Genomic DNA, 13820 nt, shown 5'->3' on the forward strand with positions numbered 1-13820 from the left:
TAGGTTATAGCTTTTTAGAATTTCTTCTTCCTGCTATGCTGAAGATACCTAGAAATGTCAGAACAAGGAAAACTTTACTCTGGGTCACTAATACCCATGCTCATTTTCCTGTATACTGTTTCCAAAAATATATGAGTTCATTGTAGAAACTTTGGAAAATTAAAGACAAGTACCAAGAGAGTAACAAAAATCACTTACAAGCCCATCAGCTAGAGAAAAAACTATTTGTAAAATATGTATCACATATATAATTAGGGCTGTATTGCCTATTTTTTACAGTTTGCAGTTTGTTATCAACCATGTATCTTTCCCCATGTCATCAAATAGTCTTCTAAGTCATCACTCTTAGTGGCTGCTTATCGGTATATAAATAGTCCCTGCTTTCTTTAGTCATATTACTGTTGTTGGACATTGTGTATATCTCTCTTTTTTCTTATAAATAGTGCTGCATATGTATGTTTGTATCCAAATATTGGTACATGATTTTTTACTTTTGAATAAACTGCAAGAAGTGTTATTTTTGAGCCAAGGGATATGGATATTTTAAGGTATTTATTTCAGAATTTTTTACAGCTTCTTATACCTACAGTGCTTTGATCAGTTTAAGGCTATACTTTGTTCAGTGTGCAGACATCAATCTGTAGTAATCTCTAATATGCAAATTGGTGTTTACATGGATCCCTTTTTCAGTAGCATGGTTTGGAGAGCTGCTATATAGATATAACTAAATTAGCAGTACCACCATTTCCTGCAAAAAAATATTTGTCTCTGTTACATCTTTTGGACAGATTTTCTTTTCTACTGCATGGTGTTCAACTACTGTTGAAAACAGATTACTGAAGAATTAATAGCCCTCATACCCCCCAAAACAGAAAGGAAAAAGTTCATATAGTAGTTTATGGCATTTCTTTTAACACCAAATAAAAAGAATGCTCTCTAATTAGATGAACCATTGATCAGGTTATATTGTCCCTGTGGAAGAATCTATAGTGGGTTCAGTCCTCTTAGGGAGCTGGACATTCCTAGTAGAAACTGTCATTATGGGCACCTCTGGCCATAGACACCAATCTGGGCACTTTCTGTACATTATTCCCAAGACTTGCATCAACTTTGTGAGGTAGGTATTAGCAGCCCTTTAGGGATTGAAGAAAATTAGGTTTAGTGAGGATGTGAACCGTTGTCAAGTCACACAGTTGGTGGTTGTCAGGAAGTCACTGGAATGTGAACTCCACGAAGGCATTGAAATTACTCTGTTCACTGGTGTATCCCCATCACTAGCTCAGTCTTGGCATGTGGCACGAGTGTGCTCTCAAGAAATATTTGTTGAATGCTGGATAAATGAATTAGCAGAGGTGGGATTTGAACCCTAGCCATTTTGTATCTGAAATCTTTTCTACCAGGCAGTTGCCAACTTCTTGAGAGTTCTACTGTTTCACTGAGAGGTTGAGTCTGAGGTTTGCCCCTACTGATACGCTTGTTCACTGCTTGGTGTCTCCTTTCCCCATTTTCATTTGACCAGTTCTGTAAATTCCTTCTTATTAATTTCACTGCCATTTGGGAGGATCTTCAGTTGAGTCAACACAACTAAAATGATATTTGTAGATACCCCAGTGTAGTTACTCCAGCAGCTAACCTTGCTGTAATTTAGTTCCTGCTTAAGCTTAATCTATAGCTGAAACTAATCTAAGAGAGAACAATAGGTGCTGCGTCTTGGAATCTGGTGGGAGTTGTGAGCGGTGTGACAGAGACGGGCAAACAGTTCTGATCCTTTCTGAGACAAACCCAGATAGGAAAACACCGTGAGACTCACATGGCCGGATGACTTGACAAGACATAAGAGAAACTTAAGAGGTTATTTGCTTGCAGTTGTTTAGATTCACATGGCCAGATGACTGAATGAGACAGAAGAGAAACTTTAAGAGGTAATTAGTTTGCAATTGTTTAGCTTGATGAAAAACTCATCCTATAATTATTATTCGATGCCTGTCTTTTTACTTGCTGTAACCTAATAAAAGCGTAGGGGAGCACTGACTTGGTGCCTAGTCTCCGAGGAAGTCTAAGCCCTCTGCATTAAACGTCATTCTGACTCAGTTTCTCATGTTCAAGGTCCCTGACTGCAACAGATATTGAGTGTATAAGAGGCTGAGCAAAAGTTAGAACCTTTTCTTTAAAAAGTTCCAAAATCCGTACAAGTGATGCCAGGGTTCTTGTTCATGAAGCTGAAGAATGAGCTTCACAAACACTGAAGGTAGGAGAGCAAGTACAGGCTTTTATTTAGAGATAAAGTGAAAGGACAGAGCTCCCGGCTTATGCCAGAAGGGGACAAGAGAGTCCGGGTGGTGCATAGTCTAGGGGTTTTATAGGCAGTTGATGATTTTTGAGAACATGAAAAAAGGCTTAGGGGTGTGGACTTGTTAAGTGGTCCTTGAATGTTTAAAATTAACTTCACACAATCAGCTTTCTGCTCTGATGATTTTTCCCTGAGATACCTGCATCTTGGTCCGGGAGCATATTAAACAAGGCTGCCTGCCCAGCCCCAAGGTGGGCTGAGGTATTGTTTGCTGAAGAGTAAGTTAAGAATTTCTAATTTATTAACTTCTTGGGTATTAAAATGCAATCTTATCTTTAAGGTGGAATCTTTCCTGCCTTTTACTATGTTGCTTATGCCTGGGTTTACCTGTTCAATTAGTTGCCCAGTTTGCAAAATTACTTCATCAGATCTGAAGGAGGAAAGACAACACATAGGCCTGGGCCTTTTAGCATGCTAAAGTGAATCTTACACATGATTACAAATGATTAGCATAATAAAAACATGCTACTCTTCTTTATCTGTGGAATATTAACTGATCTCACTGAAGAATGACCCTAGAGCTTAATGTTTAACACAGAGTTTTGGTAGGGGGTTTCCTTGCATGTAATTACATTGCTCTGACTGCAAATATCCTGCCTTGCTTTTTCCGAAGGCCCTCACTTTACTCTGACTACACCCACGGTCTCTGTCTCACAAGCAGTAGTTACAAGTTCTAATGTTGTAATGCTTAAAAGTTTCTCAAGAACAGGGCATTTGAGTTTCCCTTTGAATCTCCTGGGGAAGTTTCTTAGCACGGGGTTTATTGCACTAGGGTTTAATCCTCATTCTCTAGGAAAGGAAATTCCCTGCAGACTCACAGCATTGCATAGATCTAAGTTCTCAGAGTTGTTTTCAGAAAGCGTGCAGCTTTGGTCCAAGGTCAGAGGGCTAATAGGCAGTCCAGGCAGCTAATTCATCTTCACATCGGATAGGCATTTATGTTCCATTGGTCACGTTTGAATATGAAATCCAGCAAGTATCATTTCCTACAAAAAATACTTTGTGTATGTATTTATTATAGGCATCATTTATATAAAGCAGATGAGACAGGGACCCTGGGCTTAGACAGAATAGGGTGAGGGCCTCTGGAAAAAGCAAGGCAGGATATTTGCAGTCAGAGCAATGTAACTACATGCAAGGAAACCCCCTACCAAAACTCTTAAACATTAAGCTCTAGGGTCATTCTTCATTGAGACAGTTAATATTTCCCAGATAAAGAGTAGCACATGTTTTTATTATGCTAATAATTTGTAATGTTGTGTAAGATTCATCTTAGCATGCTGTCTTTCCTCCTTCAGATCTGATGAAGTGAGTTTACAAACTGGGCAACTAATTTAACATGCAGACTCAATTGTAAACAACATAGTAAAAGGCAGGAAGGATTCCACCTTAAAGATAAGATTGCATTTTAATACCCAGGAAGTTTAAGAAGTAAGATTCTTCACTTACTCTTCAGCAAACAGACAATACCTCAGCCCACCTTGGGGGCTGGGCAGGCAACCTTTCGATATGCTCCTAGACCAAGAAATCCAGTATCCCAGGAAGAAATCAGAGCAGTAAATTTCTTGTGTTAAGTTAATTTTTAATATTCAGGGACCACTTAACAAGTCCACACCCCTAAGCCTTTTATCCGGTTCTAAAAATCCTCAACTGCCTATAAAACCCCTAGATAACACACCAAACCAGGCTCTCTTGTCTCCACCTGGCGCAAGCCCGGAGCTCTGTCTGTCCTCTCACTGTCTCTCTCAATGTAAGTCTTCCTGGCTCTCCTACCTTGGGTGTTTGCTAAGCAAACAAGAACCCTGGCATCACAGACACAAACGCACTTAACAAACTGTCATCTCAGATGTAGAAAGGGGGGAGGTTTATGGTTTCCCCTCAAATTATTCTTATATAAATTAGTTTACTGGGTTTCAGCTCAGCAATTTGTTGCAAGTCTGCTCTATGCTAGGTACTATGCTAGATGTAGAAAATACAGAAATGAATAAATTACTCCTCCTTGGAACTGACAGTCTAGAAAGAGACAAAAAAAAATAAACAAATCTCATGGAGCTTGGTCAGGGCTGCAGCAAAGGGTGAAGACAGAGCACCTCTTGGGAGAAGAGAGGAAGGCGGATGGAAGTCCTCATTGTATACTTGGGCTCATACCACAGCCTTCTACAGTGTTGCCAAAGGGTCTTTCTAGAACTTGTTAATTAAGTCATGTGGCTTCCATACTTAAATGCCTCCACAGCTGTCCACTGGCTGCCCCTGAGGCCATCCCCCCTACTGTGAGAAACACACTCACTGGTCCAAATTCAATGAGTAGACACCAATACAAAGAGAACAGCGGAGTAAGGCTTTAATGATGGTCTTGCAAGATGGGGTGTCTGGTGAGCAGGCACACCTGGGGAGTTTGGCGCCAGTAATTCATCTCCTAGTGCGCGAGTCCCTCCCCTGGTTCCTCACTGGCTGAGTACTACAGGGTTCACATTCTTCCCCGGACGTCGCCTAAGCCAGTTATATCTTTCTTTTACATTTGTCTTAATCTTATTGGTAGGTTTAAAAAAACTCAAACAGGTATAGCCAGGCCCTTATCAATTCCCCCACCCCCACCCCCACTCTCAGCCCTAGCAGCTTCCACCATGTGGCCCTTTGTTAATACCTTATTGTTAAAATGTTTAAACATCCTAGTGGGAATAAATCACATTTAGGTTTTATAGTCTTTCCTAACATTACTGTGCCACCCCCTTTGTGGCCTGACACCCTAAATTCAAATCTTAACCCAGCTGCTCCTCAACCCTGTGAACCTTGGCAAGTTACTTACATTTCTGCAGCTCAGTTTCCTTAAGTTGAGCTACTCTCCATAATCTGTCTCAGAATGTTATTGTAAGGATCAAATGATTTGCTATGAAACACTTAGAAAAGTGGTTGGCACATAGTAAGTATTATAGATGGGATGGCTTATCATGGCCTTGGCTACTCTCTTTCCCAAACTGGTGTTATTTTTCTCTACTTCCTGGCTTTGCACAAAGCACTATTGCATATATTGCCACTACAGTGTAGTTTAATTCTTAGGTTCCTTCTCAGTATTTCATGTCTCTATCAACAAATTCTACAGATGTTGCCCCAGTTAGATAATAAACTCTGAGATGAGAGATTTCACCACAGTCTTGTTTTGTTTTATTTGTATACTTCCTCACAGAATCTAAGTACACCGCATATTGTAGGAACGTGAACATTTGTTTATTGATTGAAGGGAAAATCCGTTTTTCTCCAAATCTCTCTTCGCGCAGCCTTTGGCAATAAGCCTTTTTTGTAAGCCATATCCACTGTGCTATTAATTAGCATGTTAACATTTTTTACATCTATCTGTTATAGCTCTTGTCCAGCCCCATTGTAGTCATTCATTTTGATGACCACTTCTCTCCCCTTGGTTTCTCTGTCAGAAAGAGTTACCTCCATTTATATCTCTGTCCTTTAGCAAATGGACTGCACACAGTAGACACTCATATTTGAATGAAGGATTGAGAAAGGACAAATAGTACAAATATACAAATGCCACAACATTTGAGGGAATTTGTGAGAAAAATTGAGTGATTTTTTAACATCTCTTTCTTACTATTTATTAAACGTCTAAGAAAGATCTAAGGATTTAGGGATTTAACAAAAAAATCAGAAAACTCCAAGTACTCTTTTAACACAGGCAAAACATTTCAATAACTTTTACTTGTGTTTCCTAGCTCCAACTTCTCTATTTTTTTTTTTTTGTAGAAAGGTTAGGGATGTATTTTATTAGTGTGAGTTTTTTTTATTAAGGAATCATTGATATACACTTATATGAAGATTTCACATGAAAAGCAATGTGGTTACTACATTCACCCATATTATCACGTCCCACCCACCCCATTGCAGTTACTGTCCATCAGGATGTAAGATACTACAGAGTCATTACTTGTCTTCTCTGCTACACTGTCTTCCTAGTGACTCCCCCACACACCATGTGTTCTAATCATAATGCCCCTCAATCCATTTATTCCTCCCTTCCCACCTACCCTCTCCCACCCCTCCTCTTTTGTAACTGCAGTCTTGGAGTCTGTGAGTCTGCTGCTGTTCTGTTCCTTCAGTTTTTCTTCATTATTATACTTCACAAATGAGGGAAATCATTGGTACTTGTCCATTTCCGCCGCCTTATTTCACTGAGCATAATAACTTCTAGCACCATCCATGTTGTTGCAAATCATAGGATTTATTTTCTTTTTATGGCTGAATAATATTCCATTGTGTATATGTACCACATCTTTATCCATTCATCTACTGATGGACACTTAGGTTGTTTCCATATCTTGGCTATTGTAAATAGTGCTGCAATAAACATAGGGGTGCATGTATCTTTTTGAATCTGGGATCTTGCTTTGTTTGGGTAAATACCTAGGACTTGAATTACTGAGTCAAGTGGTATTTCTATTTTTAGTTGAACTAATTTACATTCCCACCAGCAGTGTAGGAGGGTTCCCCTTTCTCCGAATCCTCACCAGCATTTGTTGTTCTTTGTCTTTTTGATGTTGGCCATTGTAACTGGTGTGAGGTGATATCTCATTGTGGTTTTAATTTGCATTTCCCTGATAATTAGCAATATGGAACATCTTTTCATGTGCCTGTTGGCTATATGAATTTCCTCTTTGGAGAAGTATCTGTTCTTATCTTCCACCCATTTTTTAATCGGGTTATTTGCTTTTTGGGTGTTGAGGCATAGCATTCTTTATATGTTTTGGATGTTAACCCCATGTTGGATATGTTGTTTTCAAATATATTCTCCCATATTGTAGGATTCCTTTTTGTTTTACTGATGGTGTCCTTTGCTGTACAGAAGCTTTTTAGCTTGATGTAGTCCCATTCATTTGTTCATTTTTGCTTTTGTTTCCCTTGCCTGAGAGGATGTGTTCAGGAAAAAGTTGCTCATGTTTATATTCAAGAGATTTTTGTCTATGTGTTCTAATAAGAGTTTTATGGTTTCACAATTTACATTCAGGTCTTTGATCTATTTCAAGTTGACATTTGTGTATGGAGTTAGACAATAATCCAGTTTCATTCTCTTACATGTAACTGTCCAGTTTTGCCAACACCAGTTATTGAAGAGGCTGTCATTTCCCCATTGTATATCCATGGCTCCTTTATTGTATATTAATTGACCATATATGGTTGGGTTTATATCTGGGCTCTCTAGTCTGTTCCATTGGTCTATGGGTCTGTTCTTGTGCCAGTACCAAATTGTCTTGATTACTGTGGCTTTGTAGTAGAGCTTGAAGTCAGGAAGCATAATCCTCCTCCCCCCCATCCCCCCCACTTTATTCTTCCTTCTGAGGATTGCTTTGGCTATTCAGGGTCTTTTGTGGTTCCGTATGAATTTCAGAACTATTTGCTCTAGTTTGTTCAAGAATGCTGTTGTATTTTGATAGGAATTGCATTGAATCTGTATATTGCTTTAGGCAGGATGGCCATTTTGACAATATTAATTCTTCCTATCCATGAGCATGGGATGTATTTCCATTTATTGGTGTTTTCTTTAATTTCTCTTAAGCGTGTCTTGTAGTTCTCATGGTATAGGTCTTTCTTCTCCTTGGTTAGGTTTATTCCTAGGTATTTTATTCTTTTTCATGCAATTGTGAATGAATTGTTTTCCTGATTTCTCTTTCTGCTAGTTCATTGTTAGTGTATAGGAATGCAACGGATTTCTGTGTGTTGATTTTGTATCCTCCAACTTTGCTGAATTCAGTTATTCTAGTAGTTTTGGGGTGGATTCTTTAGGGTTTTCTATGTACAATATCATGTCATCTGCAAACAGGGAAAGTTTAAATTCTTCCTTACCAATCTGGATGCCTTTTATTTCTTTTGTATTGTCTGATTGCCGTGGCTAGGTCCACCAGTACTGTGTTGAATAAAAGTGGTGAGAATGGGCATCCTTGTCTTATTCCCAATCTTGAAAAGCTTTCAGCTTTGTGCTGTTAAGTATAATGTTGGCTGAGGGTTTGTCATATATGGCCTTTATTATGTTGAGGTAGTTGCCCTCTATACCCATTTTGTTGAGAGTTTTTATCATGAATGGATGTTGAATTTTATTGAATGCTTTTTCAGCACCTATGGAGATGATCATGTAATTTTTGACATTCTTTTTGTACATGTGGTGAATGATGTTTATGGATTTTTGAATATTGTACCATCCTTGCTGCCCTGGAATAAATCCTACTTGATCATGGTGGATGATCTTTTTGATATATTTCTCTCTTTGGTTTGCTAATATTTTGTTGAGTATTTTTGCATCTATGTTCATCAGGGATGTTGGTCTGTAATTTTATTTTTTTATTGTGTCTTTCTCTAGTTTTAGTATTAGAGTGATGTTGGCCTCATAGAATGAGTTTGTAAGTATCCCCTCCTCTTCTAGATTTTGGAGAACTTTAAGGAGGATGCATATTAGGCCTTCACTAAATGTTTGACAAAATTCAGCAGTAAAGCCATCTGGTCCAGTAGTTTTGTTCTTAGGTAGTTTTTTGATTACCAGTTCAATTCCATTGCTGGTAATTGGTCTGTTCAGATTTTCTGTTTCTTCCTGGGTCAGCCTTGGAATGTTGTTTTTTCTAGAAAGTTGTCCATTTCTTCTAGGTTATCCAGTTTCTTAGCATGTAATTTTTCATAGTATTCTCTAATAATTCCTTGTATTTCTGTGGTGTTCGTAGTGATCTTTTATGTGTGTAGACTGATTCTGTTTATGTGTGTAGACTCTCTTTTTTTCATGGTAAGTCTGGCTAGGGTTTCATCTATTTTGTTTATTTTCTCAAAGAATCAGTACCTGCTTTCATTGATTCTTTCTATTTTATTTTTCTCAATTTTATTTATTTCTTCTCTAATCTTTTCTATGTCCCTCCTTCTACTGACTGTCACCCTCATTTGTTCTTCTTTTTCTAGTTTCATTAATTGTGAATTTAGACTTCATATGGGATTGTTCTTCTTTCCTGAGGTAAGCCTGTATTGCAATATACTTCCCTTTTAGCATGGTCTTGGCTGCGTCCCACATATTTTGTGGTGGTGAGGTTTTGTTTCTAATCATCTCCATATATTGCTTGATATCTTTTTTTATTTGGTCACTAATCCATTGATTATTTAGGAGCATGTTGTTAAGCCTCCATGTGTTTGTAGTCTTTTTTGGGGGTGTTTTTTGCATAATTTATTTCTAGTTTCATACCTTTGTGGTCTGATGCTGGTTGGTAAAATTTCTTTTTGTAGCCTAATATATGATCTGTTCTTGAAAGTGTTCCATGTGCACTGAGAAGAATGTGTATCCTGCTACTTTTGGTTGAATTGTTCTGTAGAAGTCTGTTAGGTCCATCTGTTCTAATGTGTTGTTCACTGCCTCTGTCTCCTTATTTATTTTTTGTCTTGTTCATATGTCATTTGGAATGAGTGTTGTGTTGAAGTCTCCTAAAATGAATGCATTGCATTCTATTCCCCCCTTTAATTCTGTTAGTATTTTTTTCACATATGTAGGTGCTCCTTTTTGGGTGCATAGATATTTATAATGGTTATATCCTCCTGTTGGACAGACCCCTTTCTCATTATATAATGTCTTTTTTGTCTCTTGTGACTTTCTTTGTTTTAAAGTCTCTTTTGTCTTATACAGGTACTGCAACTCCTGCTTTTTTCTTCCTATTAATTGCATGGAATATCTTTTTCTATCCTTTCACTTTTAGTCTGTGTATGTCTTTGGGTTTAAAGTGAGTCTCTTGTAGGCAGCATATAGATGGGTCTTATTTTTTTATCCATTCAGTGACTCTGTGTCTTTTCATTGGTGCATTCAGACCATTTACATTTAGGGTGATTATTGATAGATATGTACTTATTGCCATTGCAGGCTTTATATTGTTGGTCACCAAAGGTTTAAGGATAGCTTCTTTGCTATCTAACAGTCTAACTGAACTTACTTAGTATGCTCTGTCAAACACAATCTAAAGGTTCTTTTTTTCCCCCTCCCTTTTCTTCCTCCTCCATTCTTTATATATTAGGTATCGTATTCTATACTATTTGTGTATCCCTTGACTGACTTTATGGGTAGTTGATTTAATTTTGCATTTGCTTAGTAATTAATTGGTCTACTTCCTTTACTGTGGTTTTATTTTCTCTGGTGACAGCTATTTAGCCTTAGGAACACTTCCATATATAGCAGTCCGTCCAAAATACACTATTGAGATGGTTTGTGGGAGGTAAATTCTCTCAACCTTTGCTTATCTGGAATTTGTTTAATCCCTCTTTCAAATTTAAATGATAATCAGCTGGATACAGTATTCTTAGTTCAAGGCTCTTCTGTTTCATTGCATTAAATATATCATGCCCCTCCTTTATGGCCTGTAAGATTTTGCTGAGAAGTCTGATGATAGCCTGATGGGTATTCCTTTCGACGTGATCTATTTTCTCTCTCTGGCTACTTTTAATACTCTGTCTTTGTCCTTGATCTTTGCCATTTTAATTATTATATGTCTTGGCGTTGTCTTCCTTGGGTCCTTTGTGTTGGGAGATCTGTGCATCTCCATGGCCTGAGAGACTATCTCCTTCCCCGGATTGGGGAAGTTTTCAGCAATTACCTCCTCAATGACACTTTGCATCCCTTTTTCACTCTCCTTCTTCTTGTACCCCTATAGTGCAAATATTGTTCCATTTGAATTGGTCACACAGTTCTCTCAATATTCTTTCATTCTTAGAGATCCTTTTTTCTCTCTGTGCCGTAGCTTCTTTGTATTTCTGTTCTGTAATTTCTATTTCATTTACCATCTCCTCTACTTCACCTAATCTGCTTTTAAATACCTCCATTGTATGTTTAATTTTGGGTACTGTATTTTTCAAAGTTTCTATCTCTTGAATTCCTCCCTTAGTTCTTGAATATTTTTCTATAGCTCTGTGAGCATGTTTATGATTTTTATTTTGAAATCTCTTTCAGGAAGATTGGCATGTTCAGTTTCACTTGGTCCTCTTTCTGGTGTTTGTGGGATTTTGGTCTAAACCAGATTCCTTCGATGTTTCATCTTTGTAGGTGGCACCCTCAAGTGCCCAAAACCTCTACTCTCTAGAGCTGCTCAGCCCCTGGCCAAGCACCCAGTCTTCTAAGATAAAATGTTTTTCTATAGTTTTTAAGAAAATATGAAAACTGCCTAGGTTGTTATAGAGCTAAAAGTGGTTGATAGATTTTGCTGTTGCTTGCTTAAACCACTTTGTGATGCAAATTCAAATTGAATTATATTTCATAGCTCTGAAAATTGTTGAAGAGTAATTTCCTACTTAAAACTATTCTGATAGGGTGTTGAGTTACAAAGTAGGAGAGAGCTCCAATTTCATCTTTTATGGTTGTGACTATAGATGAGAAATGATTGTTTCTGTTCTCATACTTTGTTTCAATTCCATGCTTTGTGTTATCATATAAAAGGTAAATCTATATAACATCTATCAGTGAAGAGGTGATTCAAAAATAAATCAGCATGCGTCTTCGGCAGTTTAACAAGAAGGTTAAAACCAGCATACACTAGGTGTGTTATAAATTCATGCTGAACACTTAAATGTTGGTTTACCACAAACTTTTACATAGTTTTTCTCAAGATGAGACTTGTTTGTAATAGAGCTGTTCACAAGTACTGTTTTATATTTAGCAAGAATAGTAGAATTATTGGTAATACCTTTTCATGACTGAATTTCTTACATCAGCGAGGAAATACGCATTTTAAGTCAATGAATGTCAGAATCTAAATAAAGTTCTGTTACTGTGATTTCTATTTATTGGTAAAAGGTTAACTCTAGTTAGTAGGAAAAGTACTTTAACTTTTGAGTTTACCTTATACCAAGTTCAGGTTTCCTCTTTTGGTTTCATCTCCATTTTAAGCTGTCCCAATTCTAATACTTAGACTCTGAAATTTTTCAGGGTTCATAACTTGTTTTCCCTCCTTCATTCCCACTCCCTCACTCACCTGGCCCCTCTGAGTTCTCCATTCAAATACCCATGTGCACATGGTCCTCTCTTTAGCCATTGCAGCCACACCTTGAGTCTCTTGTTCCCTTTGCCGCTCTCTTAGCCCTTCCTGCCTTCCACCTTCCCACACCTTATTCCCTTTTTATCCCGTTCCCCCACTCCCTCTTCTGAAATGGGGGAATTGACAATCCATGACCTCAGGTCAAGCTGGGGTCCCAGAGCTTGGGCTGTTTTCCACTCTTGTTGATTCGATTTCCATCGATGCAGCTGATTAGCTGCCATCCTTCATATGGGATTTCCTAAGCTGCCTTCATTACCTCAGAGCCCCACCTAGACTTCCTCATTCCCAGCAGATGCTTCTCACTTGCAGAAGATTGAAGAGGTCCATCGGCAGTCACTTCCAATTTCCTATGGCTACACCTCATTATTTTTGGTGTCTTCCTTCTCAGCCTTCTTCTGACACACCTGTCTCTGAGGTTACTTAACTACCTCAGCATATTTTATTGTATAGATTGAACTGATGTTTTTAACCAGTTTCTTAAAATTTTAAGTCAATGAATTTAAGGTTTTTGTTTGTTTTTATGAATACCAATAAAAATAAACCTCCTTGGGATAGCTATGTTGCCCTCTTGTGAGGGCAGGCAATCCTAGCTTTGCACACCTCCCTGACATACACAAATTCAGTTACCACAGTTTAATTACATAACTCCAGTCCTCCAACAACATGGTTCAAATTTTACTTACCAAGATTTGTTAACTGTGAGTAGTGGCATATCATGGTCAGTGACCAGTGACTCTGACTGGTTATTGTACATCTCATGGTCAAGTCAGCACAGAAAACAGAGCATGTAGGTATGTTGTTTCTTTGTCTCCAGTGCTGAGTTTATATGACATTTGTTAAAAATGAGCAATTGGCTGCTAACAATGAAAGTGAAGTAAAGGAAAGAAAAGTGATAATGCTAGAAGTGAAATTCAAATAAAATATAAATGGGGTTTGGAAGAAATAGCTAACTCTGGGTGTAACACTGCTGCTGTTCAACAGATTCCAGATATGCAGGTGGAGGAACTTAGTGACTGTGAATTTATTGATATATGGAGTTCTGTCAACGGATTTCTTTCTTTTTTTTTTTTTTTTGGTGAACATCATATTCTTTATTTTCTCAGTCATTTTCCCAAGTATTTACATTGAGCATATACTTTATATAATGTACATTAAATAAATTGTGTCCCATGTAAATGTAACTCTTTAGTTTGTATTCTTTTGTGATTGCCTTGTTGCCCTAAATATTATCTTCTCAACTGTATTGCAGTGTGTGCATCTGTAATTCATTCATTTTTTTCTTGCCAAGTTTTATTCCCTTTTGTTGCATGACAACTTATCTTCTCTGCTGTTAACTGACGTTTGCTGTTCCCATTACAGGGCTATTACTAATAGTACTGCTATGAGCATTCTTTTTTGCACACGTGTGTGTAAGTTTTACCAAC

At 37.8% G+C, this 13820-nt stretch overlaps 1 protein-coding gene across 1 annotated transcript in view; it reads left to right on the forward strand.

Moving 5' to 3' along the window:
• Window positions 1–13820, forward strand: part of ENPP1 (ectonucleotide pyrophosphatase/phosphodiesterase 1) — a 71203-nt gene that overhangs the window by 22008 nt on the left and 35375 nt on the right. The gene's annotated exons all lie outside the window — the stretch shown is intronic.

The sequence above is a fragment of the Manis javanica genome, chromosome 13, assembly GCF_040802235.1.
Source record: "Manis javanica isolate MJ-LG chromosome 13, MJ_LKY, whole genome shotgun sequence".
Classification (NCBI taxonomy): Eukaryota; Metazoa; Chordata; class Mammalia; order Pholidota; family Manidae; genus Manis; species Manis javanica.